The 24,781-nt window shown below is 39.7% G+C and overlaps 1 protein-coding gene across 1 annotated transcript in view; it reads right to left on the bottom strand.

Annotated features, from left to right (window-relative positions):
• ERICH1 (glutamate rich 1) overlaps nucleotides 1-24,781 on the bottom strand; it is a 120,128-nt gene that overhangs the window by 11,899 nt on the left and 83,448 nt on the right. The window lies entirely within an intron of this gene.

Here is a 24,781-nt window from a genome sequence, read left to right on the forward strand (position 1 = left end):
GCCTGTCACTACCCACAGAAGAGAGCCAAAATCCACCCTAACTTTGATTGTGCTGCTGCTGAAATCCTTATTTATGCCTAAAATAATTTCCTGTCTAATTAACTGCAATTCTCTTTTATGGTCTAATGACATCCTTACTCCCTTAAACTTCAGGGGGCCCTGAACACTGCTGCCATTCTACTGTCTCACTTCAGAAAGCAAGACCATTTAACCCTTATTATCCTTTATTTTCGCATTCTGTATTCAATTGAAAACACAGGTCCTGGTTCTCTGTAAGCTAGTTTTACACCAGTGTTACTCTGCTGAAGTCAAAGGAGTTTCTCTACTTCATTACACCAATGTTATGCTAGTGAATCAGGTCCACACTCTTGGTTGCTCTGCACACTTTGTCCACTTGCCTCTGACATCCACAACTGGTCTGACCCTCCAATCATGGCCTCTATTTTCTCAATAGTTGGGGACTTTTCATTTGTGCTTCCTCTTCTGTCTCAAACTCCATTAGCTCTGAGCCACTTTCTCTCTTTTAATATTACTACAAGACCCTCAGTTCCTCTTTAGCTATGGATGACTCACTGCAAAGACGTTTTTGATACTTTCTATGAAGGAGGCTGTGGAGCATTTCACATGCATGACATTTGAGCTAAACATCTTTATGTAGGATTTGGACATATGGGATGTAGGAAAAATACCGTCTGTGTAGCCCTGGAGGAGTAAAATATGAGAGCTAAAGGCAGGGATGAATGGGGGAAGAAAATATAAGCAAAGCACCAAAGTTGCATTTTAAGATCTACTTTGGCCTTGACTGGATTCACTTTGTAATAATAAGTAAATCCTATGGTAAAATTTGATAACTTTTCTTCTCTGAAATTACTTAACCCTCTGTTTACATAAGCACATCAATTTTGGATCATGAAAGCAGCTGTAACCTGTTTCAGCTGCCAAATGCTCCAAGACATTTTTAAGGTAGCCTGAGACCATTAAGGCTCAGGGCAGCAATTTCATACTGTAGAGCAAGGCACCCCCAAAAGGCTTGAAACCGCCATGAAAAGGTCTCAAAAGGGAGGAAAGGGCTTAAGATAATAGAAATTTTGAGTCAAGTCCAAAGGTTTTCCTATCCTTTGTAGCTCAGGACAGGAGGAAGTCTGGAGACAGCAGGGTGAGAAGGCAGAATGAACTGATTCTTCTCTCATGTATACTGGCTCCCCAATGGTGTACTTCCATTGATTTCAATGGAGTCACACCTGATTTACACCAATGTAAGTTGGAGCAGAATCAGACCCAGCATTTTTATAAGGTGTACTTAGTTCTCTTCATCTTTCTTAAGTTAAACTTCCTGTCCTCTAGTCATTTCTTGTGGGCCTTTTCTGAACATCTTCCAGTGTTTCTACATTTTTCTGGTATTATAGTCCAAAAAAGAGTGAACTTGCCACTTTGCTTGATTACTCCATGGCACTCCCTGCTGGCCAATCAGTAAGTGCAGCCTCAGATACTGTATCACCGATATGACGCTCAATGGCAAAAACAATTCAGTGTTGATAAATGCAAAGTAATGCACACAGCAGGAGGGAATAATTTGAAAAACTCAATACTAGGTCCATAATGAACTGTATCAACTCAGGAAAAAGACCTGGTCATCAGTGTGGACAGCACAATGAAGATCTTTGCTCAATGTGCATCGCTGAACAAAAAAATAAACAAAAATGTTAAGATGGATAAGAAATGGGATAGATAATTGTTAGCATATAGGTCTATTTGTTAGCCTGGGATAGAATTTTGAGTTTGACTTTTTGATACTCTGATACTAATATGTGTAAATAAAGGACAAAGACACTGTGATGTTGCTTCTGCCTAGTCAGATGGATTTGTTAGTACAATGGGAATAGATAAGAGCAGTTAAAGTGTTACTCAGAGCACACTTTAAGACTGCCTCAACCCCTATTTCAAGGCAAAATCAAGCAAGCAGTCGGGAGGGGCAAAGGGGTTTGGGGGGAAGGTATAAAACACTAACAGACCAAAGAAATGCCTGTCAATGACCAGAGCACAACCTCACTCCTTACCCCTGCCATGGGATACAAAAGAGGTGGGATGAAGACCCCAGACCCAAAATGGAACATGACCCTAAGTTGTAAGGGCTGGGACTGTGGGCATGCATTTCTGGTATAATTATGCCTCCTGAGGAGGCGGGGGGGATTAGACACTGGGAAACAAGGCTCTGCAGCGTCAGAGTTATGGAACACATTTGCTGGAAACTAACCCCAGTAAACATTGCATTGTCTACACTTCAGCCTTCTGGTCTTCTGCTTTCTGTCCGCATGACAAGAACCAGGGGAGAGGGTGAAGGGAAACCCCTCTAAATATAGCAGAATAGAGGGGAGTTAGGAAATAGCAACGGAAATGATTAAGAGAATGGAAAAACTACCATATAACGAGAGACTGAAGAGAGTGGGACTATTTACATTACAGCCCAGATGAATAAGAGAGGCAATGATAAAAATATATGAAATAAAGGAATGATAGGGAGAGGTGGTGCCTAAGGTAGATGGGTCCTACACCACATAGGGACAGATTTTTAGGGCACTGAGCACCCGCAGCTCCTACTAACTTTAATTCAAGTTGTGGGTGCTCACCACTTCTGAAAATCAGGCAGGCAGACCTTTGAAGATTAAAGTCAATAGCACCCCAAACTGATAGAAAGACAGTGCAGTTCACAGAGCACAGATTTAGAGGGAGATTTTTAAAGGCACAAAGAATAGGTACATGGAAATCCTATGTGCATTTGAAAATCTTCCCTACAGTTGACACAATCGAAAGCAGGAAGGTTGCCGTGTTCTTCACTAGCTGAAGCTTCCTAGTGGTTTTCAAAGTAGTGTGCATTACAATAGTATAACATGGTGGTAACAAGTGCATAGAAGACTATGACAAGGAAGACAAAGCTGGACATGGTTCAGCACAAACTCAAGAGGGCACTGTGATTTTTCTTACTACTTATCCCCCCAAAAGATAGCTATGTACAAAAAAAGTAGAGATGGGGAAAGATAAAAAGTCAAATGTAATGTCTGACGAAATATAGTTCTTGTACGTAACAGGTTTATGAAAAGATTATTTTAAAATGCATTGTTAGTGACAGATACTGCAACTGTAGCAGTCAACTTTACCATATTTGCTCAGGGACTTTCTAATTCACACAATGGGCTTTTTGGAAGATGTCTGTGCTATTTATATTCAGAGAACAGCATTCATCTTCTTTTGCTCAAATGAAATCAGTTGTGTCTCCCTATTTTCCATCTGTTTTAAGCTGTTTTTTCCTTCCCTGTCATTACATATTTTTCCATGGTGCACCAAGCAGTAACTGAAGATGAATTACATTTTGGTTTAGGTTGTTTGAGAGAGAAAAATATGCTATATTTGGTGTAACTTAAATTATCAGCAGGTTGTAACTTGTCCAAGAGAGAAAAACAGTGGCTAGCAAATGCATTAAGACTTATGGTGCATGGGAAATAATAACAATTCTGAAAAGATCTCAAGAGCATAGCACTAGAAATTGGTATTTTCAGTCTCTTGATTTTCTGAAACACAGAAAATGCAGTTGTAATGGTTTTACTCTTATGTAATTTTGTTGGTGTTGAAGAAGACAACAAACGATTATCAGCTCTACAAGGCAAGGATCATTATATCTTAGCACTACTGTAAAAAAATGAACAATAATAAAGTAAAAATCTCTACTCTCTATGATAAACTGACTTTTCCATCCTACAAGGTTGAGTAGGCCTGCACCAGACACGTTCTTCACAGTTTTATGGAGTTGAAGGCCAAAAGGGACCAGTAGATCATCTAGTTTCAACTCCTGTATATCACAGGCCACTAAATTTCACCCAGTTACCCTGGTATTGAGCCCAATAATTTGTATGTTTGACTAAAGCATATATTCAGAACGGCATTCCATCTTGATATGAAGACATCAAGAGATAGAGAATTGACAACTTCCCTTGCTAGTTTCTTCGAATGGTTAATCATCCTCACTGCTAAAACTGTGTCCTATTTCTAATTTGAATTTGTCTAGTTTCAGCTTGGTTCATGTTATATGTTCTTACACAGGCTGCAAAGAGCTCCTAGTAATGAATTTGTTTTCCCTAGTAATATCTATACCCAATACATGAAAGCCCCAATCCAAAGCATCTTGAAGTCACTTAAAAGAATGCCACTGACTTCAATAGATTTGTGATGAGGAGTGCTGGTACGTTACATAGGGACCTGTGGTTACACCACCACCCTGCTTGTCTGCCAGATCTAGAATATGGGTGCCATCTTGAACTCAGATCTCTCTCTATGTTAGAGGTTTGCACAACAGTTTTTTTGGTGGCCTCAGAGTGTGGCCACCAACTTTTACTGGGGGCTGCTCTGACAAACCCTTCTCTCTGTCCCTGCCTCCCGTGGTCCTTCAGCGAGAGCCCACCCCAGGGAAGGTGGATCAGGAATTCACCAGCTGACTGCGGAGTCTCAGGCTCCCTGTGCCCTGGCCGGGTGGGAGCGGGTGAGCTGCCCAAGGGAGTGCCCCGCTGACTGAACACTGCAGCCGCCTCCACTGACGAGAGCTGCCTCCGACACCTTGCACGTCGTCCCTGTGTGTCTCCAGAGGCAATGCCTGGAGCCCCTGAAGAGGCTGCACAGTGCAGGGCACTGATCCCCGCTGGTGGCGTCAGCACAAACACCAAGGTGGGGCATCTCACTGCCCTTGGTAACAGCTATTCAGGAGCAACAGCTGGGCGCTGCAGGGAAGGGTTGCTACTTTGCCCCCTCCCCCCACAATCTCTGCCCATACTTTGGAGGCTGTCATGGCCCTCAAAAAATCTGCTGGTGGCTGCATTTGAGAAACACTGCTCTAGGTCCTCATATCCAGGCTACATCTAAATCTTGCAGATTCTTTCTGAATAACATCTCTAAGATATGGCCTTTCTTTATCCATCCACACAGCTAAAACTTGCATCCAAGATCTGATTACCTCAAGTCTTGATTACTACACATCCTTTTCTCTGACCTTCACACATGCAATCTTGACCCGCTCAGATCCGTTCAAAATGCTGCTGCAAAGATCTTTTTCCTAACCTGTCACTTTGACCATGTCGCCCCTCTTTTTACAACTCTCCACAAGCTCCCCCTTCTCCATCGCATCAAACATAAACTGCTTGTCTTACTTTCTAAAGCCCATCATAGGCTATCCCCATTCCCCACTCTACCTATCATTGCTCATTTGCTATTGAGATGTTGATTCCCGTCTCCAATCAGCCCAGGATGCGAGCCTCAATCACCCATGTCAAGGCTTCTTCCCCACTCTGAACTTTAGGGTACAGATGTGGGGGCCTGCATGAAAACTTCTAAGCTTAACTACCAGCTTAGATCTGGTCCACTGCCACCACTCCCAATGTACTAATTCCCTTCCCTGGGTAGCCTTGAGAGACTCTTCACCAATTCCCTGGTGAATACAGATCCAAACCCCTTGGATCTTAAAACAAGGAGAAATTAACCATCCCCCCTCCTTTCTCCCACCAACTCCTGGTGGATCAAGATCCAACCCCCTTGGATCTAAAAACAAGGAAAAATCAATCAGGTTCTTAAAAAGAAGGCTTTTAATTAAAGAAACAGGTAAAAATCATCTCTGTAAAATCAGGATGGGAAATAACTTTACAGGGTAATCAACTTAAAGAGCCCAGAGGACCCCCCTCTAGCCTTAGGTTCAAAGTTACAGCAAACAGAGGTAAACACCCTAGTAAAAGGTACATTTACAAGTTGAGAAAACAAAGATAAAACTAACATGCCTTGCCTGGCTGTTTAATTACAAGTTTGAAATATGAGAGACTTGTTCAGAAAGATTTGGAGAGCCTGGATTGATGTCTGGTCCCTCTTAGTCCCAAGAGCGAACTCCCCAAAACAAAGAGCACAAACAAAAGCCTTCCCCCCACCAAGATTTTAAAGTATCATGTCCCCTTATTGGTCCTTTGGGTCAGGTGTCCACCAGGTTACCTGAGCTTCTTAACCCTTTACAGGTAAAAGGATTTTGGAGTCTCTGGCCAGGAGGGATTTTATAGTATTGTACACAGGAGGGCTGTTACCCTTCCCTTTATAGTTATGACAACCCACTTGTTACATTTTCAAACAAGCACCTTCATGCTTTCTCCCACGTTGCCTCTCACGTTTGGGAGGAGCTCCCTATACATCCACAAAATGAATTCATTATCCTCCTTCAAAACTCTCTTTTGCCATGATGCCTACAAAAATCTGACAACAGTTAGGCTGCTGGCGTGCAGAGACGACAGCCTATCATGCTGACCAATGCTGGCCTCACTGTACCCTTGTAGTCTCCTGTCAGTCTGTCTCCATCTGTTCTCTCTTGGCTTACGCTTAGACTGTAAGCACTTTTTTGGGGGGGGGGGAGGGAGAAGGCTGTCTTTTTGCTCTGTGTTTATATGCACAATGGAATCCTAGTGCATGATTAGAGCTCTTAGGTGCTACAATAATACAAATAATACATTTTAAAAAATAGGAATGAATCTGCCTCTTGGAGCTATGACAACTCAATGGCTTGGTTTTTGAACATAAGTAACTTGAATGCTTAATGATCTCTATCAATTTTTATTTTAAATTCCATTTTATGCATTTTGGCTTTTCTTGACTGACTTCCAACCAGGACCTTTCAATCAGCCACCTTCACATTTAGACTCTAACCAGCACTTCCTACATTTTCTCAATGGTGTTCCACAACACCATTTGTAATGACTTTTGACACAAAGGGAATGTTTACACTGCAAGTTGAAGGTGTAATTGTAGCATGGGCTGGCATACTTGTGCTAGCTTTCATGTAGCTAGCACATGTAACGACAGTACTGAAGACATGGTGGCACAGATTTCAGCACAGGCTAGCAGCCCCAGTAGAAGCCTACCGAAGATCCTGAATACATACTTGGGTTGCTAGTCTTTGCTATGCCGCCACGTCTTTACTGCTATTATTATCCTTGCTAACTAGATTAAAGATAGCATGGATTTGCCTACCCATGTTACAATTACACCTTAATTTGTGAAGACAGACTCTTAGAGCAAAAAAAGTAGGCAGATCTAAAGATTGACAATCTGGGGAGAAGTGGCAATGAAGGTTAAAGCCAGGTTTCTATGACAATCATTATCCTTTTTTTAGGGCTACTGAATCAGAAATGCTGTAAAGGTACCAAGCTGTGGGTGCGCACAGAACTTTTACAACTTAGCAGCTGCAGAGCCTAATTGCTGCTAAATAGGGAGAATCTTTTCTTAATAAGATTATGTTTTTGTATTTGAACTGAAAGTATCATCAAGTTTGTGTGCTTGCTGGGTTTCCCCCCCCCAGATCATTTATATTAATAAAACTGAAGACATTTTAAACATTTCAAAGTACAGGTAATTGCAATAAAATCAATCTGATTTTCTTCTAGTTTTGTAGGCCACAGATTAATATTTCAAAGAGTCTTCTTTACAGTCATTTTTTCAGATTTGGTCTTCAATGAATTGTAAGTTTAAAGAACCCAAAGGGTTCCCATTTCCTCAGAAAAATAAAACAGAAATTATGAGAAAAGCCAGACTATTAAAACACTTGAGCAGCATTTAAAATTTGCATGTTCAGTTAGTCAGGATACATTGATGTAGGATATAAGGCCTAATTTGGACTAGTGGACTACAGACTATTAAATGACAAATGATTTAATGTGGAAAAATGTGATATTTATTTTAATTCCTGGTAATTAATAGTATGAAGGACATAAATTTAGTTCCAATTTGAAAAAGACTTCTGAAAGACCAAAATGATATAGTTGAACACTAAAACTCTGCCCTAATTTATCAATTTTAGTTAATGTGCTTATCAGATATTTAAATATTTTAAAATCTGCTTTAATTAATTTATTGCATTGTACTAAACTCTACTGATTTTTTAATTTCTGACAGCATGCCTGATTGTTAGTTATGGTGTAACCTTGTTTATGATGTAGTTCCTAAGGCTACAATTAGTAATTTTTAGCTGCCAGTATAACCATTTTTAAAAGAGTGGAGAAAGAAGTATAATGAAGTATTATAAGGAATGCAAAGCTTTGGAGTATTTTTATTTTGCAGTATCTCCTCCAGAAGGGTTATTTTGTGCTGTTAATTCAGATTTGGATTAAAATTTGTAAACATATAAAATAGTGGATGAAAACAGGCATGCGTCAAGGTGCAGGGCCAGCTATTTCCTAACACTGGATATTCAAAGTTCATTTCATTTATTAAATAGCTTAAAATGTACAGTTAAGTTAGAAACTTCTTAATGTAAGCAATAAGACATGGGTGAGGAGGCACAATGCTACATTAACTATACCCCAGGTATATTCTGAGAAATGGAATGAAGAACATCATGGACCAGGTCCTCCATAAACTGGCATAGCACCAATTTATGTCCACAGATCTATGTTGATTTACAAGCAACTGAGGATCTGTCTCAAGAATCTGCCCCATTGATTTAAATTTGTTATGAAATGTACAAATTTATAATTTTTTTAAACAACTAAAATTATTTTAACAAATATGTGGATTCTAGTCAGGGATATACCATAAATATCCTGTGTAAAATGCTACTGTGGTGATCTGGAGTTGGGAGTGTTCAGTACTTTGAAAAATCAGTCCCAAGGTATCTCATGTTGGGCACCCAAACACAGAGGCACCTAAACTTAGCAGATTCTTGGAAGTGTTGACGTGTGGGTCTTGATTCTGCCATGTGCAGTGCCCCCTTAGCTCCCATTTACTTCAGTGGGAGCCGGGGTTGCTTAGCACCTCTTCCTTTAAACACCAAGGAGATGGACTTTATTACCTCAGTTCAGTGATATGGCACCATCAGTGAAATAAGATCCCTGCTGTAATAAGGGAAAATACACAAACCTCTCTGCGCTTGACATTATACTTCATATAAGCCTAAAAATATGGCATCTGCATCCAAAATAAAGCTTTTCACGTTACATATTTAACACCATAAACCAAGATTAGTGGTGATGCTATTGCTTTTATTATTTACTGGAGCACTGCCCAGCATCTTTATAGACTGAAAATGTGTCATCTTTTTCACTTCATACTATTTCAACTATCAGTGGCCATATAATTTTTACAAGCATGCACAGTAATTCTTTTCACTTTTCTGATACTCTGTCTACATAGGTATTTATAAAGTGCCAATTACTGAAATATCTGAATACTTCACAAGTTTTAATGAATTAATTGATTCTCCCAGCTGGCTCATGATTTAGGGAAATATTGTTATTCCCATTAGGAGGGAATCAGACCCCGCAGACAAGATGGACAGGTGACTAATGACTAATTTAAGAATCCTGCGTCACGGCCTGGTTTTTCCAGAGCTCTGAGCTGCTTGTTGGCTGTGGGTCAGTGTCAGGACTTAGGCAGCTTTGTGCATGCCTACCAGCAGAAACTTAGGCAACAGCTGAGCAGTGGCTTTGAGAATGGACTCATTGCCTAAGTATCTTTGTGAATGTGGCCCTTGATCATTCACCACTGAAGCCAATGGCAGGTTTGTCATTAACATCAATGGGCATATGATCAGACCCTGATTGACTTGCTCAAGATCAGACAGGAAGTCAGGGGTAGAGCTGGTAATGGAACCCAGCCCTCCCAAGTCTCAGTCCAGTCTCTTAAGAACAAGGGCATTCTTCCTCTCCATATTTGCACACACAGAACTGGAGATTTGGGGTAGCAGACACTGATATGTGAGGAGATTTGATACCAAAGAAACAAGGATCTAACTTTCTTAAATGTATTACTATATGTATGTGTGTAGCTTGGGAAACATGCATTTTGTAGGGAGTACCTTGAGCTAGATCTGATTCTCTCATTGTGTGTACCATTCAGTATGCAGTTAATAGTAAAGACTTCTTTAGTGATAGGGAAGAACACAAGCTTCAGAGGAAATCACAATTCCTCTGGTTTAATTTTAGTCAGATTTCTTCCAATCTGAAAATGAGAAATGTAAAATGGTCAAAGACAGCTGAAAACTGAAAGATGATTTGATCTTGATACACCAAGACAGCAGGCTAGAGTGTTTCTTCTAGCATTTACCCCATCAATCCTTTTGGATTATGGTGGATTACAGTATTTGATTGGTCTCAAATTACAACTGCCAAAACCCATTATTTAGATTAGAAGATATAAAATCTTTACCTTGCATCGTTTATTGTACAATATCAACATATAAGGACAAGAATGGGAAACGAGGCACAGTCTTCATGTGTTTTACACCTTTATTGTCCTAAATGCCAAACTGAGAAATGGATGAAGGTTTCATTATCTAAATTGGTGAATCATTAATAAGCAGCCTGTTATCTACATCAGGTACAAAAATGCAGAATGTAGTTAGGTGGCTGGAGATCTGCACCCAGTGTCAAGATTGCCTTGTGGCATCTTACAAGTGCGTTACTTAACATAGCGAGAAGGGAACTCTCTCTCTTTCATCTTTCCTAACCTTTCAGCAATGTTTAATACGGTGTATCACAACAGACTGATATAGTGATTGTGACAGCAAGTAAATTTGGTTGGCACTGTTCTGACCTCCTTCTCATCGTATCTGCTTATAGATTTGTTAGTATCTATGGGTAGCTTCTCATCCGATCTCTGTTACTAGATTTGGAATTCCCCTTTGCTATACAAGTTTGTTAACATTTATATGCTGCCTCTATCATTCATTATTCACCATTAAAATAAGCGTGGGCATTTTTTGCTGATGACACTCAGCTACATCTAGCATCTATTACTGTTTTACTGTTCCAGTGGCTTGTAGAAGTATGGGACGTTACAAATAAGCTGATGATCAATATTGTTAAAACATTTAAAAAAAAACCAAGACTCACTGTCAGGTGGTCTGTCACCACCCCAATTTAACACATTTTAGGCGGTGTCTGTTGTGCTATCCCTGTCCAAACATCTTGGAGTCCTTTTTCCTTCTTGTTTATCATTTGACATCATTCTTTCAACACTAGAGTGAAAAGTAGGGTTTCCTCATTTCCAGAAAATATGAAGACTTTCAGAATTTCTCCAGTAGCATGATATTCAGAACTGTCAGGACTTCATTACAACTCAAGTAAGGCATCTCTAATTTGATTTTCAATGAAGCTACACATGTTCAGAGTTGTGCTAGGGTTACAAATCACATTACTGATGTGCTGTGGTATCTGCAATGGCTTTCTGCCAAACATTTTAATCTGACAATTTCCAGAGCCTTGGATCTTCTTAGAGAACAAAGTTTTTTACGCCTTGTGACTCCACTTACACCCTCTTGTCTCTCTGATTTGACTGACATCTGTTTTTGAGAAAGTGTTAATTCACACTGTGCTTAAATTTCACAACTCAAATCTGACATAATTTAGGGCAGCCAGATCTTAGGAAGTTTTTAATAACCAATGTCTGTAGACATGCAGTAGTGAAGCATCTGTACAGAAGGCTTTACAAACAAGACAGTATTTGTACCACTTTACCTTACTGTTTACATGGAAAGGGAGCCTTGCATAGGTGGGATTCTGGTGACCTCAGAGCCTAATTCTCTTCCGCTGTAATACAGGGGGCAGATGACACAACCTGAGGCTCTTAGTTTAGTTGTGAGGAGCTGGAGACATGGGGACAGATCTTCAGCTGGTATAAACGGTCATAACTCCATTGATGTCAAAGAAACTATGACCATTTTACACCAGATGAAGAGCTGCCCCATGGTGTTATCACTGAAGCAGTCTTTCACTAGAATTCACTTCTGTTGTTGATTTATTGTAGACTTTTTTAAACCTTAGAACTGTTATAGCAGATCAGACCAGTGGTCCATCTAGCTCAGTATCCTTGCTCTGATGGAACCCAGCCCAAGGTGCTTCTGTAATAAAGTTTTATATACCTTATACGTTTTATTCATATCTTGTAATTGTGGATGTTCCCATCCACATATCTAATCATGTTTTTAATTCTACTAAACTCTTGCGTCAAAAACAGCTGTAACAGTGAGTTTTAAAGGTAAATTATGACAGGGATAAACAATTGTTTCCTTTTTTCAGTTTTAAATTTTTGTAGAGACTCAGGAGGTGGAAAGGATTCAGTTTCTTGTGATATTCACCTATTTTTTGTTTAAATTTTATATATGAGGATATACAGCCAGACCACTGGATGTATATATTTTCAATAAATAAAAGGAGTGATTTTTTTAAAAACAAAAGTACAATATTAATAGGACCCTTTGTTTTTGGTTTTTATTTTATTTAATTCCCCCCCAGGAATTTATCAATGTTTATTACTACAACAACAAAAACAGCTGAAAATTGGTTCAAAAAACTATTAAATTTTTCTGGGTAAATACTGGGGTTTATTTTGGTGGATAGAAGGATAGGGGGGAAAAGTATGCAGTAAATTAATGCTTTGATGCATAGAATTCAATGTGGTTTGCTGCAGAACTAAAAGAGAACTCAAAATAGTTTAAGAAATTAAGAAAACATATCTCTAATCCCCAAGTAAAACTTTTCATTTGAATAAACAGTTTACTTTTGTAGATTTAAAACTATTAGCCTATAAATATTTATATTTAATAATTGGGCCCAATATTTTAAAATATTTATAAATGTTCACTGGCTTATGTGAAGTCTTTCAGTGCAATTGCCAAAAGTCCTGCGTAGTGTAGGCTCGCAGCAATCTTTTCATTCTCCCAGGATGTAGCCGAATTTTGAAAATACTCTCTCCACATCAGCTGAGCCAGCTTGAAATGTGTACGTGGTGGGCATGAGATTCACCAATATGTTCAGAGGCGCGCACACTTCAGAGCTTGGGTGGGGAGAGATTTGAGTTTGTCAGGGTCTGTGCCTATGGGTCTGTGTTGCATGCTGGAATGTATGTACATCCTGAAAAATCCTGCAAGCAAGTGACCCGAGTGATTCACTGCAGTGTGTGCCTGTGAGCTCCCTGGAGACAGCAGCAATATCATTACCCATAGTAAGGCCATGATTGAGAATGAGGGCCAGCTGATGGAGAGAAGAAGCGGATATGCTTTTCCCTAGGTTGGCTATGCAGCTGGCACTAGACAAGAACAAAGGAGGTTGTAAATTATAGCGCTCAACTTCTCTCAGTCACTGAAAGAAAGACATGCTACTCATGACAGCAGGCAAGCAACTGTCCCTTTTTCATCATCTTGCACTCTCGCTGCTAAAAGAGGGCTTCCATGGTATTAACAAGCTATATAACTGCACAGAAACCAACAGCACAGGTTCACCAACAGAATTACACATTGTGGAATTGCACAGTTTCATTGTAACTGGGTTTTCCTGTATAGCATGTATTGTACCTTTAAAAGAAGGAAAGTGTATTACAGAATTTCTTATATATTTGAGCTAAAAAGACACACGATACACTGAAAGTTTACACAACCCATGATATTTCAGCAAGGACTTTCATTTTGATAAGTGCATAATTAAACTAGTGCTAAAAAAGAATTTTAAAAGGCATAAAAATACAGTAGCTATGGAGCTAGAGGAATAGACCTGTTATCAGTCACACTATTGCACATTCAAGTCAGTTATACATTAAAGCTTTGCTTAGATTAACATATGGAGAAGTATTTTAGTTATTAAAGATATGTAATGCTTAGAATGAAGCTGTGTATAATAGAACAATGCTTAGAATGGCAACAGCAGCTCTACATAAACTTCATAGACTTTGAGAAGGCTTTTGATAGCATTCACAGGACCAGCCTATGGTGCATTCTGTGGGCATATGGAATCCCTCTCCATATAATCAAATCATCAAAAGCTTTTATTTCAACTTTATATGCAGCGTTGATCACAGGGAGCTCAGTTTTGAAGTCAAAACAGGAGTATGTCAGGGCTGTGACATGTCTGCAATCCTCTTCAACACTGCCATTGACTGGGTAATGCAGCGTACAACAGAAGACATGCGAAGAGGCATTAAATGGACACCCTTCTCATCCCTTGAAGACATGGACTTCGCAGATGATCTCGCTTGTCTCTCCTATCACGTACCCAACACCATATACAAGAAAAAACAACTCGACTCAATGCATTCAGCCAGCAAATTGGACTGAAAATCAATCTCAATAAGACAGATATCATGACATTTAATATTGCCTCACCATCACCAGTACGGATAGAGGATTATGTTCTCACCAATGTAGAAAAATTCATATACTTGGGCAGCACCATCAGCCAGGACGGTAGAACAAGCCAGGACATCAGGAACAAAATCAATAAAGCCAGGAACACCTTCAGGAGCTTAAATACAGTCTAGAAATCATCAAAATACAATACCAAAACCAAACTCAAGATTTATCAGATCTGCGTACTTTCAACATTACTTTACAGTGCAGAATGCTGGGGAATGAGAAAGTATGACACGTCCAAACTGTCTTCATTCCATCCAACCTGCCTCAGAAAAATCCTCCGTATCTCTTGGTCCAGAACAATCTCAAACCAAGATCTACTGACACAATGGAGCCAAGAGGGTATGAGCACCATCATTGCCAGGAGGCGCTGGAGATGGATTAGCCATGTGCTTTGGATGGAAACTGATTCCATCACCAGAGTAGCAATAAGATGGCCACCTGAAGGCAAGCGAAAATGAGGCCGCCCAAAAACATGGCAAAGAGCTGTGGAAGCAGAGTTGAAAAACCTGGGGCACAGCCGGGGAACCATTGAAACTTGCCAGAAACAGACAGGAGTGGAAGAGCTTTGTTGCTGCCCTAAAACGCCAGAGGCATAATGGGAACATGATGATGATGATGACGACGACGACACTAGTTCTTGTATACTTTGTACAAAAATAAAAGCAAAGCTTCACTAGGACAAGTCCACCTTCAAGGCACCAGCTATGCACAGTTGTGTCCCAACTCAGACATGAAGGAAGAGGAAAAGCTAGAGAGGAAGGATGGTCCAGTAGTTAGGGGAGTGGCCAGTTTGTAGGAGACCTTGGTTCAATGCTCTGCTCTACCATGGACTTCCTATGTCTCTTTAGGTAAGTCACTTAGCTTCTTTATGTCTCAGTTCCCCATCTGTAAAATGGGGATAATAATACTTCCCTACCTCACAGAAGTGCTGTGAGGATAAATACATTAAAAGATAAGGAAGAGCTTTAAGATCTACTCATTAAAACTGCTACATAAGAAATAGGCTTTATTTATTATTAATAATGTAGGCAGCAACAATTGCTGTCTGCCTCTCTGTACTGCTTTATCATCATACTGTTCCAATTTCTGTACCTCAACTCTCTCTCCAAATACTAGCAGATACTATAGGGATCTTTAGTCTAGTGGAGAAAGGTATAACAAGATCCAATGGCTGAATGCTGAAGTACACCAATTCAAATAAGAAATAAGGCTAAAATTTTTAAACAGTGAGGGTGATTAATCATTGGAACAAACTACCAAGAGAAGCGGTGGATTCTCCATCAGATGATGTCTTCAAATCAAAACTGAATGCTCTTCTAGAAGACATGCGGTAGCTAAACTAGAGCTGGTCGGGAATTTCCTGACAAAACAGTTTTTTATCACAGAATACAAGAACCAAAACTCTTCCCTGAAATGTATCAATTTAGACAACATTTTTGTCAGGAAAGTTTCTCAGGCCCAGGATGAAATTTCTGGTCAAAATCAGACTAAGAGACATACACCCCATAATGGCCAAGTGGTCAGGGCACTCATCTGGGAGACACATGTTCAAGTCCTTGTTCCAATTCAGGCAAAAGAGGGACTTGAAACTGAGTCCCCCACATCCGAGGTGCCTATATAACTACTGGACTATTGAGAAGAAAAGGAGTCTCTCTCACACTCACATAGACAGAGATGTTGACATCACAAATATTTGTATAGGATGGGAAAAGGTTTTCCCATCCAGCTCTAAGCTGAACACAAGTCAGTTATTGCATTCAGCAGAAGGGTAATCAGATGAAATGTAATGTCCTATGTCATATGGGAGGTCAGATTAAATGAGCTAATAGTACCTTCTGGCCTTAAACTCTATGAATACAAACAGATGATACATAAAACATTGCAAGGCTAGATTTGAAGCTGCCTCAGTTGTTTGAGACAATGTCATGAAATGCATTTGGCTAAATGCCCTAACTCATGATATATTTGGGATGGATAGAAATACATATTTATGAAGTGCTTATTAAAAAGGTGCAATGCTGGCTGACCAGGTCATGCTAGAGTGTATTCAGGTCAATTCACTCATGTATTAGATCAGCGAGATTGTAAATGTGTAGGTGTTTTGGGTGTTTAAATTTCATAAAACTAATGGGATGTTACATGTATTGTTTTCACTTATGTGTTCCTGTCATAATGTAATAACAAACATTTAACTAAATTACCCATCAAATAAATCTTGTGAAATGCTAATGAAGAACTTACCACTTTAAAAGAAAATGCTAACTTCACAGCAAGTGGCCATTATGCATATGGTCCAAGATCAAAATTCTATTTGCCTTCCTCACTCACTGTTATCAAAGGAAAAAGCCACATGTGTAGACAGACTGTCAGCTTGTCTTCTGTGTCCCTAGCCTCTGTTTGCCAGAAGCTGAGAATGGGTTACAGGAGATGGATCACTTGATGATTACCTGTTCTGTTCATACCCTTTGGGGCACCTGGCATTGGCCACTGTCAGAAGCCAGGATACTGGGATTGATGGACCTTTGGTCTGACCCAGTATGGCCGTTCTTATGAAGATATAAATATGGATTAAAAGGAAAATCCTGTATCTCTGCACTGTTTAGATTCTAACAGGGCAGAATAAGTGATCGAGAAGATGGAGATCCCCAGAATTATTCTGGGTAGCCCTGAAAGATTTTTGGAAAACTATCAGTTTATTATATCACTGCCATCATTTGGAGTTACAAACTGTGACTCACCTGTGCATACAGTTTACCTGCTTTAACCTCTCAATAACTCTAATTTCCTTTTCTTAGTTAATAAATCTATCATTTGGGATGTCAGTCCTTGTTCTCTGACAGTCTGCTCTGAAATAGGCACTCACAGTTTTGAGCCACTCCAGACAACATGACAAAAGGTACAAATCATTAGACGTTCATAGAAACTACTTGTACCTTTGCTATATTATCACTCTATTGCTCAAGCACTAGTATGAAAATCTTTGCTTAATTTTATATCTGACATGGTGACAGTGTAATTGTTGTCTGTCAGAAATACAACAGAACAACAATACACAGTAATTTCTGTGTACTAAGGATTAAACATGCTGTACAGGAACACCGATACCTGATCCAGTGTTCCACCTGAACTTTCTCAAACCTACGCCACCTCCACTCTCCTTCCCTATTAAAGTGTCACACATGCAGCTTTTTAGTAAATACCCACTAATGAAATATTTCTGGGAAACTTCAATCCTCTAGTATTATTTTGGTGGAGGTCTGGCATATCTGCCCTAAGAAAGCAACTAGTTCCACAAAGCAGGTTCATAATGGCTAGAAAAGCAACATACAGTAGAATCTCACAGTTATGAACACCTCGGAAATGGAGGTTGTTCGTAATTCTGAAATGTTCCTAACTCTGAACAAAACATTATGGTTGTTCTTTCAAAAGTTTACAGCTGAACATTGACTTAATGCAGCTTTGAAACTTTACTATGCAGAAGAAAAATGCTGCTTTTAACCATCTTAATGTAAATGAAACATATATAGAAACAGTTTCCTTACCATGTCAAATCTTTTTTTTTTTAAACTTTCCCTTTATTTTTAATAGTTTACATTTAACACAGTACTGTATTGTATTTCCTTTTTATCTTTTTTGGTCTCTGCTGCTGCCTGATTGTGTATTTCTGGTTCCAAATGAGGTGTATGGTTGACTGGTCAGATTGTAACTTTGGTGTACAAGGAGTAATGGTCTCAAGTTGCAGTGGGGGAGGTCTAGGTTGGATATTAGGAAAAACTTTTTCACTAGGAGGGTGGTGAAGCACTGGAATGGGTTACCTAGGGAGGTGGTGGAATCTCCTTCCTTCGAGGTTTTTAAGGTCAGGCTTGACAAAGCCCTGGCTGGGATGATTTAGTTGGGAATTGGTCCTGCTTTGAGCAGGGGGTTGGACTAGATGACCTCCTGAAGTCCCTTCCAACCCTGATATTCTATGATTCTACTGTATTTCTACTGTATTTCTCACATGCCCTCAACAAAATCAGATAGAGAAACATTTATCCAGGCGAAACTGCAAGGAAGCTCTTGCCAACAACCATCAACCAAGCGGGAAAGTAAGGAGTTACTCAGGAAGGTAACTTGATCCTTATTTATAAGGTATACGAGCAAAGCTAGTTAGAATTAATGAAAAACTTAACTAGGTCGTTAGTTCAATTGAGCTAAGACAGACTCAAATTTGAACTTCCTAGAACTACTCAAAATCTAAGCTAAATTGAAACCTATTAAACAAATGGGTTAGAATGCCAAGTGAAGCATTATAATAATTGATCCAAGAGGACACCACAAAGGCATGGATCAAAGTCTCTGCATCAACAAAGGAAGGGAACAGTTGGATATTGGCAATGATTCACAGGTGGGAAAAAGCTGATTTCACCACTGCAGACACACACAGCTAGATTCCCAGCTGGCGGACACTGGCGTTGCACCATTCGCTTCAATGAAGCTATGCTGATTACACTAGCTGAGTATATGGCCCATAGGCAGCAACATGTTTGAACCAATCAGAACTTCCAGATTTCTTGCAGAGGAGTTTTTGAAATATAGCATCATCACACTGGGTCCAAGCAACTAAGTATCTTGCTGCAGCTTGTGAACTATGTGTCCAGTCACTTAAGTTATTGGCTTTCTTTATCAAGGGCTAAATTGTGACTGTGCCATAAAAGGCCTGTGTATGTGGCTGCATACTGTCAAAGCAGCCTAGAAGCAGATTGATGCTTAGTCATAATCTGCCTCCTGGTTCCCCGCTGAACCTGGGAAATAGGTGATATATATGTATGGCACCCACTCTATACCTGATGCTGTGTGTGCTCCCTGGCACTGACTGGCATGTTACCAGAGCTCTGCTGAGGAGTAACCTACTCCATTACATTCCCACAACAGGCCATGATCTGGCCCCAAGTTACTAGTAGTTCTATCCCAAATACACCTGACCATGGTGTAAACAATTTTCAGCTTTTACAACAATGGACATGAAATTTACAAACCTATAAAGCATAGCAGTTAGAAAAATTGGAGTTTTTTATGCTCATAAAGTTGTGTGGTATACAAGATCAGGAGGTTGTTCAATTAAAAAAATCAGCAAATTTTGTAGCCACAAGCACTGAAAGCAACAAGGAAATATGAACAAGAAAAAGAAATTAATGGGGTGGGAAGGCTGACATAATTGGAGTTAGCAACATGATAAACAAGATCCAAGACATTGGTCAGGACAGAGTTGCGCAAGGCATTGCAGGCAGTTCAAACTTGGTACAGCGTCCAAAGGGAAAGCTAGTGAAGGAATTTGAAGAAGGACTGATGTGATTTGATCCATGGGAAAGAAAGATTTTCAGCAGATTCATTTTGGATAGTACCATACTGGTCATGGAGAGCAGGATAGGAGTACATTACAACAGCAGGATGAGAGATAATCAGGGCATAGATATTATTTATTTAGAGAACAAGTATAATACATACAGCAACTAAGTGTAACTTTTTGGAATATACCACCCCACTCAAATGTAACTTCAACCCTGCTCCAGATAGATAATTCATAAAAGTGAGTTTTTATGTCCATTTAACCCTTGCATTTTCCACTGCATCTGAGTATCTCAAACCAAACCAAAACAAAAAACAAAAACAAACAAAAACCCATGACCTACAACAATGCTGATTAGTATCTTTTGTTGGACGAACTTCTGTTGGTGAAAGAGACAAGCTTTTGAGCTACACAGACCAGAAGAGGTCTACATAGCTTGAAAGCTTTCCTTTTACATCAACAGAAGTTGGTCTAGTAAAATATATTACTTCACCTACCTTGACTCTCTAATATCCTGGGACCAACAGAGCGACAACACCGCTACAAAGTGCTGATTAAGTCAACTTTAAAGGCTGAATGCTGTACTGAATATGACTGTCCACTAGCAACTCATTTCACACAGATCACCCCACAGCACTTAACGGCAATGACTTTCAGTCACTACTAATCTGTGCTGGTAGAAGTCAGTAACGTAGACATTTAAAGCACCATCAAATTTCCTAACCTGAGACAGAATTGAACCAGTACCCTAAAAGCGGTAACAACCTGTGGCCATGACCCTACAAAGGGCCATTATAGTTATATCAGCAAGTAGAATGAGACAACCATAACAAGGAAATCACTGGATTGGCATGATTCTATCTTCTAGAAGAGGTCTGTGAGCATTCCTATGGAGACTGCCTCAGCATTGTTTTCTCTAACTTATGATGTAACATACATTCTTTTTCCTGTTGCCCTCATGTTCCTTCCCCATATTATTCAGACAGATTGTTACATGGACTTGTTGAATCATGCCTTAAACTGACTGTAAGCTCTTCAGGTCAGGGACAGTCTCTTCATCTGTTTTGGTAAAATGTCTAGCACAATGGGCCACTGATCTTGATTGGAGCCTTTAGTAGAAAATTCACTCACAATGCTTCCTCCTCCCTTTTTTAACGATGAGAGAGAACTGAAACAAGTCCATTGGAATAAGTTAGGTTGGAGAGTAAGAGCCAGTTTCAAGTAGATGTGCACTTAAGTGATTGCACCTGTCATAGGTGCACAAGCTTCCAAATGTATGTGTAAACCTACATGACCCAGCACAACCTCATCTTGCACATGTATATTTTTGGGGTAGCAGTGGCTCAGGGTCATATGCTTGAGCCTGGTGTGTGCAAAACAGAGAGCATAATTAGATGTGCACCAATGGACACATGGGCCTAGGTGAGTAAGAGAAACAATATACCATTCAGTGGTGATATTGGAAGGTTAGTAGATAGAGGGGGCACTATTGGGGATTATAGTTTTACATGCTGTCAACCACGCAACTGATGCCAAAATCAGAATACTGTGTATGAATAATAATCTGTAAAGTTCTTTGAGATCTATAAAAGGAGGGTTAGAATAATTATTTCCATATTACAGGCGGAGATACTGAGGCGGAGAAAGGTGAAGCAAACTACTCAAAGTCGGTCACAGTGAGTCAACACCACAAACAGAACTAAGGATTTCTGACTCCCAGTCCAGGGCCCTATTCACTGTATCATGCTGCTGCAGGCCAATTTTAATACGGAAGTACAGGTTCAGAAGGAAATTGTGCATTGATGAGGAAAGGGTTAATTGGTATGTTCTAATACCTTTAGAGTTCCTAGCAGCATTAGGGGTTTGAATGAGGTGGACCTTGAGGCAGGTCCGCGTGCCTGTCCTCCTCTGTAGGTCCCTGCAACCAGACAGAAGCTGCATATTTTCTTCCTTTCCCCTTCCTGCAAGTTGCCTGCTATCACTATGACAACAAGAAGCCTGCAGCACAGCTGCAGGGGAAGAAAGAGAACATATAGCAGCAGTCTAGAGAGGAAAAGAGACTGGGTGGGCGGGGGGCAGGAAATAAAAAGTATAAGATAGAGGAAAGAATGAGAAAACAACCAGGAAAGGGAGAAAAAAAATTGGTGAGACACTGCCATTGAACCATGGCATGGTGTGAAAGCACAAAGTGGCTGATAGGCACAACCCGTCATAAGGGGGGGGGGGGGGGAAATGTCTAACCAAACAAGCTTGGAAACACTGGAAACAGTCAGCCAAAGGCCCCAGTTCTCCTCCCACTTACCCCAGTCTGACACCCATGTAGATCCACTGACTTCATGCTACTCCTGATTTACAGGAGTGTAAGAGAGACAGGCCAGTCAGGTCCTTTGAGAAACTAAGAATTTAATTCAGGAAGGCAAAAAGATGGTGAAGGGAGAAATATATTATACAGAGCTAAATAAAACAATGTAAATGCCATAAACAGCATTTAAATGTCTCTTCACTACGTGTGGGGTGGTGATGGTGGTGTTTCTCTCCATCTCTTGACATTCATAGTCCTGGCTCCAAATACTTTATAACCTACTCTTCTGTCATTCAAATCTTCAAGACTCACTCTTCTCCAATGCATACCCAAAGTGAACCAGTAGTGTATAAATATAATTTTAAAATCTCCATTGAACCATTAATTTATGCCCAAGCCTAAACTAAATCACTGTATGATAACATTGCTGTAATCTTTGCCTTTCCTTACCACATCCCCACCCTAATGTTTATGGTCTGTAACTGACATCACAGCTAGCTCTCTAGGTAGAAATCCTGTCTTTCTAGGTTCCTGAAAAGGCCTACTGTATTTATAGTTGCTGTAAGAACAATGTCTAACGCCACTTGGAATAGCAGCTTAAAAAGTCAATAGTATGTAGAAGCTCAAGACTTCTTACCATGATACATGTGGTTGTGGAGATGCTGGCATTTAGGAAACAGACAGAAATACAGATGGTGAGGACTATGGAAGGAATGGTATTTCTGTTACACATAAACTTACACTTTGAGGGGGGAAATGAATATAAATATAATTTAATAAAACTAAGCTCCGTTTAACAAACGTGAACACTTCCTCAGTGGATGGCACAATTCCTCAGTGAGTTTCATACTCATCTACATGAGATTTAGGCTTGCTTTCATTTGAAATAAGAGTCTGTTTTAAGGTCCTAGTGGACAGCTATATGCATCACCAAAAATCGCCATTATACTAGCATGTCAAAGTTATAGTACATTGGCGGGATAGTGAGGCAAAGTTTTACTGGGTTCAGTAGATATATGTCAGTCTGGAAACGTTCACAAGCTCGATTATGACAGAGTGATGCCCTTTTTCGCCTGGAGTAGCCCACGAGTACTACTCATCTAGGCTCTACTTCAGCAAGGTACATAAGCACGTATCTAAATACAAGCATTGATTAATCCACTTGAAATGAACATGCTTAAAGTTGCTGCATTGGAGCCTTAATAAAAGGTGGTCGAGTCAGGCCTCATATTAATAAGTTTTAAAAACTGATCCCTATATACCTTTACCTTTTCCAAATTTAGCAGAACTGGGAAATGACTAGTAAAGACAAGTTCACCACCACCCAGATAACTTTAAACCAAGCAGAGTACTTGATTCAGATCTCACTCAACACCATGAAACTAGAGTAATCCCACTGATTTAAGTGATGCTGCTCCTGATTTACAACAGTGTGTGATCACCATCAGACCTTGAGTTTCTCATGAACTCAAGACAAAATGTAATAAGAAAGACTAATCAAACACTGGGTATTTATTTGAACTCTTTGAATAAAGCTGCCTGATTAACATTTCATCTAAAAATGATAGCAGTGATTGCATCCATTAGTATGATATATGTGGGAACAGGTACAGTATTGCAAAAGGAAGAAGCTTGAGCAATTGCATAAAAAAGAGTTAACTAACAAGGATCTTCAAGGAGAGACACTTTGAAAGCCCAAATTTCTCAGACAATTCTTCCAAGTTATCTAACATTTCTAGCAGTTAGTGATGCTCCCTATTCTGCAACTAATTACAAAATGTCAAGTACACTTAAGCAAAAGAAACTGACTATACAGGAGAAAGTCGCTAACCACATAGACACCAAGCCTTCTGTAGCTATTGATTAATCTAAATACATCATCAGCATCCAGGGGAGGCTTGTATTAAGGGCCTCAATGTAAGTGTCCTTGTTGCCCTAGTTTGCATTCCCAGGATGGCAAACACAAGAGGTCTTGACAGTTTAGAAGTAATTGCTAATTCGAAAACATTAGCCATATATTAATTTCTACAAGAAAGATCCCAACTGTAAGTCAGGTCCAAACACCTAGAGTTTTACAATAAGCAAAAATTATTGATTTCTTGATTACAAGGTGATAGATTTTTTTAAAAATTATTTGAATATGGTGAGAATTACAGGCTGAATGTCCCAAAATAACCCGGGAGCTGGAATATCAAGCACATTATTCAAACACAACATTTACCATTTTCTCCCCTGACCTCTCAATGTCCCAGGAAAGCCACAGCCACCATTTATCACTGTTACTTGCTTGTTGACCTATTGGACATGCAGGGTATGTCAAATTCCAGTTTTGTTTTTAAAAAAGTATTACTTACTTAAAAAAAAAAAAAACTAAATAAGGTCCCCATCTTACAAATCCATAATAGCCTCATGAGAAGGAATAACTCCTGTAACTAGGCATTTGTGGAATCAAGCTGATAGAGTATAAAAAGATTAAAAAAAAAAACAGTTAAAAAAGAAGGGGTGTGAGATGAGAAAATCCCTGTCCCTTATAAACCAGTTGCAATCACAAAGAAATCTGTGGTAAACTGGATATCGCCTGCCTACTGCCATTCCATGGAGCAGAAATTAGTGAGTCTGGACACATCATGGGCTTCAAAAAACAGACTACAATATTATGTTAAATTTAAGTCAAATAAAACTCTTAATGCCCCTCTTACCCTTACTACTGAGGACATTCTCAATACAATCCTAAATTAAATGTGATTTTGTTTGTAGGTTCCCTTTAAAAGTATATGCGCTTTTTTTTTCCCTAAGGGCAAAAAACATCTGGATTCTGTGATGAGGAAGGAAGTTATACAGGAGAACCTCAGAGTTATGAACTGATTGGTCAACCACACACCTCATTTGGAACTGGAAGCACGCAATCGGGCAGCAACAGAGACAGAGACACACACACACACACACACACACACAC

This window comes from Emys orbicularis, chromosome 3 (assembly GCF_028017835.1).
Source record: "Emys orbicularis isolate rEmyOrb1 chromosome 3, rEmyOrb1.hap1, whole genome shotgun sequence".
Taxonomy (NCBI): domain Eukaryota; kingdom Metazoa; phylum Chordata; order Testudines; family Emydidae; genus Emys; species Emys orbicularis.